The following is a 6,143-nucleotide window of genomic DNA, read 5'->3' as shown; positions in this document are numbered from 1 at the left end:
GGATTGTTGATTTGTTGGATTGTTGGATTGTTGGATTGTTAATTGTTGGATTGTTGATTTGTTGGATTGTTGATTTGTTAATTAGTTATTTTTTTAAATGATTGATTTGTGTTAATTTGTTAATTTGTTGCATTGTTGATTTGTTGATTTGTTGGATTGTTGGATTGTTAGTTTGTTGATTTGTTGGATTGTTAATTTGTTGGTTTGTTGGATTGTTTATTGTTGATTTGTTGGATTGTTGGATTGTTGGACTGTTAATTTGTTGATTTGTTGGATTGTTGATTTGTTGGATTGTTGGATTCTTGATTTGTTAATTTGTTGATTTGTTGGATTATTGATTTGTTGGATTGTTGGATTGTTAGTTTGTTGATTTGTTGGATTGTTGGATTGTTGATTTGTTGGATTGTTGATTTGTTGGATTGTTGGATTGTTGGATTGTTGGATTGTTGATTTGTTAATTTGTTGATTTGTTGATTTGTTGATTTGTTGATTTGTTGGATTGTTGATTTGTTGATTTGATGATTTGTTGATTTGTTGATTTGTTGATTTGTTTGATTTGTTCATTTGTTGATTTGTTGGATTGCTGGATTGTTGGATTGTAGATTTGTTGGATTGTTGTTTTTTTGATTTGTTGGATTGTTGGATTGTTGGATTGTTGGATTGTTAATTTGTTGATTTGTTGGATAGTTGATTTGTTGATTTGTTTGATTGTTGGATTGTTGGATTGTTGATTTGTTGATTTGTTGGATTGTTGATTTGTTGATTTGTTGGATTGTTGGATTGTTGTATTGTTGGATTGTTGATTTGTTGATTTGTTGGATTGTTGGATTTTTGGATTGTTGGATTTTTGGATTGTTGGATTGTTGGACCGTTGGTTCGTTGAATTGTTGGATTGTTTGATTGTTGGATTGTTGGATTGTTGGCTTGCTGGATTGTTGGATTATTGGAATGTTGGAATGTTGGATTGTTGGATTGTTGGATTGTTGGATTGTTGGATTGTTGGATTGTTGGATTGTTGGATTGTTGGATTTTTGGATTGTTGGATTGTTGGATTGTTGTATTGTTGGATTGTTGGATTGTAGGATTGTTGGATTGTTGGACTGTTGATTGGTTGTATTGTTGCATTGTTGGATTGTTCGATTGTTGGATTGTTGGATTATTGGATTGTTGATTTGTTGATTTGTTAATTTGTTGATTTGTTGATTTGTTGGATTGGTTGATTTGTTGATTTGTTGGATTGTTGGATTGTTGGATTGTTAATTTGTTGGATTGTTGGATTGTAAATTAGTTGGTTTGTTGGATTGTTGATTTGTTGATTTGTTGGATTGTTGGATTGTTGGACTGTTAATTTGTTGATTTGTTGATTTGTTGGATTGTTAATTTGTTGATTTGTTGGATTGTTGGATTGTTGGATTGTTGGATTGTTAATTTGTTGGTTTGTTGGATTGTTGGATTGTTGGATTGTTAATTTGTTGGTTTGTTGGATTGTTGATTTGTTGATTTGTTGGATTGTTGGATTGTTCGATTGTTGGACTGTTAATTTGTTGATTTGTTGGATTGTTATATTGTTGGATTCTTAATTTGTTGGTTTGTTGATTTGTTAGTTTGTTGGATTGTTGGATTGTTGGACTGTTAATTTATTGATTTGTTGGATTGTTGATTTGTTGATGTGTTGGATTGTTGGATTGTTGGATTGTTGATTTGTTGGATTGTTGGATTGTTGGATTGTTGAATTTTTGGATTGTTGGATTGTTAGATTGTTGGATTGTTGGATTGTTGGCTTGCTGGATTGTTGGACTATTGGAATGTTGGAATGTTGGATTGTTGGATTGTTGGATTGTTGAATTGTTGGATTGTTGAATTGTTCGATTGTTGGATTGTTGGATTATTGGATTGTTAATTTGTTGGATTGTTGGAGTGCTGATTTGTTGGATTGTTGATTTGTTGAATTGTTGGATTGTTGGATTGTTGGATTTGTTGGATTGTTGGATTGTTGGATTGTTGGATTGTTGGATTGTTGGAATGTTGGATTGTTGGATTGCTGATTTGTTGGATTGTTGATTTGTTGGATTGTAGGATTGTTGAATTGTTGGATTGTTGGATTGTTGGATTGTTGGATTGTTGGATTTTTGGATTGTTGGATTTTTGGATTGTCGGATTGTTGATAGTTGATTGTTGATTGTTGATGTGTAGACGTAGACATCTCCAACCCGATAAAGTTAATATATTCTTAATCGGCATCAACAGCCGAGTTGATATAGCCATGTCCGTCTGTCCGTCTGACCTTCTGGCCATCTGTCTGTTTCCATGCGAACTAGTCTCTCTTTATCAAGATATCTATTAGATCTTCGGCGTGCGGAAATAGCCTTTCTTTCTCGTTCATGTTTTGTGTTGGTTGATCAGGTCATTATGAAAGATTTTTATATAAAATGTTAAAATTTAAATGTATAACTCAAGTTTATAATAATAATATTAATATTATTATTCATAGCCAAACTAAAATAATTATGAAGTACAAATTTTTAGCCTATGCTCATGTACTTTTTGTTTTTTGTGTTTAGTATCTTATATTTCTATAGTATCTCTATCCTCTATCCATATTATTCCATAGGGGCCTACATAAACTGGTTCCAATGTATGGCCAGTATCGTTTCCAAATAAAGCCTTATTTAATATTTTTTTCTAACATTATCCTAGCTCTTTTATGTGCGTGTTCCAGCGTAAACATATATATTTTATATAGGGTATTATCTAAATTATTAAAATATTTCGTTTTGTTTGCCGAAAACTAACTTATATGGACAATAATTGGGGGGTCGTGTTGAAACAGTAATCAAAGGTACGGAGCCATGCATCCCATTCACTGTTATCAACTGATATATAAGAGCGTATGTACTCGATGTAAGTTCTATTACTTCTTTATACTGATCCAACTGTCTGGTGGAGCTGTGCTGTAGACGTTAAATTGTCTATCTTTAAGTTATATATTATATATATTCAGTTCCCATGTCCGAAATGATCGTCTTCATTGCTTTTGCAACTGTGTTAGCGGATCTGTTTAGTTCAGAGGTGTTTTTGTGTCGTTTTCTTCTTTTGGCATTAAGGAACTCTACGTATGTATTTGGTTACATGACGTGACAAATTTTTCCAGTAGTAGTGTATTTTTATTATACCCTGAACCCATTAAAAATGGGTATAAGGGTATATTGTATTTGTGCAAAATCCATATGTATGTAAAAGGCAGAAGGAAGCATCTCCGACCCAATAAGATATATATTCTTGATCAGCATCAACAGCTGAGTCGATCTAGCCATGTCCGTCTGTCTGTCCGTCCGTCCGTCCGTATGTATGAACGCAAGGATCTCCGAACCTATAAGAGCTTGAAATTTTAGATGTAGATGCTCCTGGTTCCCGCGCAGATCGAGTTTGTTTCCGATAATTGATAACTTACTCCGTTTCCAAGCAATCGATAAAAATCGATTTTGGTAAATAATAAGAGCTAGAGTAACCAAACTTGACATATAGCTTCTAAAATAATATATAAAAGGAAAACAAACTCTGAATAGAAAAGATAACTTATAATTTGTTTTAATGAACGCTGAAATAGTGGAAATGAGTTTACCTTGCTTAAGACCGTGATAAATGACTTCTGGCGTCGAGGCTAACCATTCTGATACATTTGATGCCATGAAACTTTTTGTCTTATGATCTATCTATTCCAAACTATGACGAGAAAGAAAGGCTATCTTCGGCACGCCGAAGATCTAATACCCTTGCAGACCCAACCTATTCATAATGCTTACAGTGCTTTGCCCGTATCTAAGAAGCACAGGAAAAATAGTTAATGCTGAGTTTGGGCAAGATATCTTAATAAACCAAATGTTTTTTCATACAACTTAACTTTCGAGCGATCGTTCCTTTGGCAGCTATGTGATATAGTGGTCCGATCGTAATAGGTTTTTGCATATATATGATGAGTAAAGAGTTTGGTCGAGATATCTTTAATAAGATAATGTTTTTCATACAACTTAACTTTCGACCGATCGCTCCTATGGCAGCTATATGATATAGTGGTCTGATCTTAAAAAGATTTTACATATATATGAGGAGCATAGTAAAACTAACAAATGCCGAGTTTGGTTAAAATATCTTGAAAAACAAAATGTTTTTTCATACAACTTAATGTTCGACCGATGGTTCTTATAGCAGCTATATGATATAGTGGTCCGATCCAGCTGGTTTTGACATATGTGCTGCGTGCAACAGAAAGTGGGATTTCTGCAAAGTCTGTGCGTTACACATTGAACGACAAAACTACAATACCCTCTGCAAGGGTATAAAATATATATAATTATTAAATTGAAATATTAAAACAACATACATTTTTTATCAATATACATATTATTAACTATGTTATGCATAATGTATATGTGAATATAATTATATTGCAGTTACTAATAATATACATATCTTTTATTAATAATTCTGCTATGTATGTAGAAGTCGGGAAAGTGCCAGTTGAGCTAGTAGCCGAACGAGCAACGCGCAGTGGTCGTCGTTATTGAACGACGACAGTAATATAGAGAGCCAGACGGCAGCAAGAGAGAGCAAACTGTCAGAGCGTTCGCTCTGAGAGAATAACCGAACAGAGAAGTAGTTGATGCCGAAATCTCGTAGGCACGCATTAGTGACTCGTTATAGTCCGATAAGCTTACACATAAATTACATATGTAAAGCGTATGAAAATAATATAAATAAACATTAAAATAATACAACATTGTCTCAAAGTTACTTTGTCGTGAAACAGTTCAAAATTATAATAAGCTCGCAGCACAGGCGAATACGATGAACCGTAACGCACTTTTTTTGTACCGAATTGGTAAACAGTGTTATATAATTGCTATAATTACTGTTGCCAAAACATCGATATAAACAGAAAAGACTGAAAAAAAACATACATAAAAAAATTAATAAAATAGATTTTAATCCAAAAGTAATTTAAAACATAATCTGATTAAAATACATAATTTTTTTTTGCGTTGTATGCAGGCAAATTTATTAAATATTTTATTGTACAGATAAGCTCGCGCAGCATATTCAAGTACAGCGTACATAAGTTATAGCGTCAACATGCCTTTGAGGAGGACAAGCGGCCGCATTTGTTGGAAAGCGATTGCAACTGTTGCAACAATATGTATTTGTCTAATTTCTTCATAGCACCATTATAATTGTTGCTTTTATTAAAAATCTTTTGACAAGAAATCGGCCGATGACACAGAGGAGGGCGAGTTGAAGAAAAAGCCAACCGCCAAAATGAGGCAAGTGCCCGAAGCTGAGCACACGCAAATTGCGTAAGTAAAATTCTTTAATGTGAGTGCCTCAATACCAACTCCCAAATCTACATATGTGAAATATAGCTCTGTGCCAACGCCAACTGACAGCAGTGTCAATAAGAAACCATTCGCTAAACATGAAACACAAAAGCGTCTAGTCAGAGCTGCAGCTGAAATCAAAACCAAGTATCTATTGATTCAAATGATCGCGATATAGATTTAAAGCGTGCGCTAGCGCTTTCAAAGCAAATATATTTGGAGGAGAACAAAAACTGAGGCAATATGCGGAGCTAAAGGAAGAAGGTGAAGCTTCAGCATCGCCACAGCTGTCGAGCTTTAACAATCACAGCGTGGATGGAAGTCGACGGACTTGTCTAATGATCCGGCTTAACACGTGCTCTGGAAAAATCAGCGAAAAAGTCAATTAAACGTGCAGCCAGCACATCAATAACGATGTTTGATCTTTGTTCCTCCGATTCCGTTATGGCATTTGACACTTGCTGCAACCAGTCAGATGGCGATGGCGACTATACTGTGGGAACATCTACAACTGGCTGCAATCCACCTGTAACCGAGAGCTGTGGCCCAATGTACAAATTTTAAGCTAAGAAAAAAAGGAGGCGGATTAAGAACCGACAACCGATCGGGTTCAGCTCGAGCAATTTTATGACCACCGAGCACGCCCCATCATTGGACAATGGAAAGCGTGAAAGCTTCTTAAGTATCACTTATAATTTTTACATAGCACGCGAAAAGGATTGTGCATAGCGTAGTCTGTTGTGCACGTAGATAGTAATAAGGGGCGATAAT

Source organism: Drosophila virilis, unplaced genomic scaffold (genome assembly GCF_030788295.1).
Source record: "Drosophila virilis strain 15010-1051.87 unplaced genomic scaffold, Dvir_AGI_RSII-ME tig00001840, whole genome shotgun sequence".
In the NCBI taxonomy this organism is placed as follows: Eukaryota; Metazoa; Arthropoda; class Insecta; order Diptera; family Drosophilidae; genus Drosophila; species Drosophila virilis.
The sequence above is the reverse complement of the archived record's forward strand: the minus strand, read 5'-3'. Positions refer to the sequence as shown.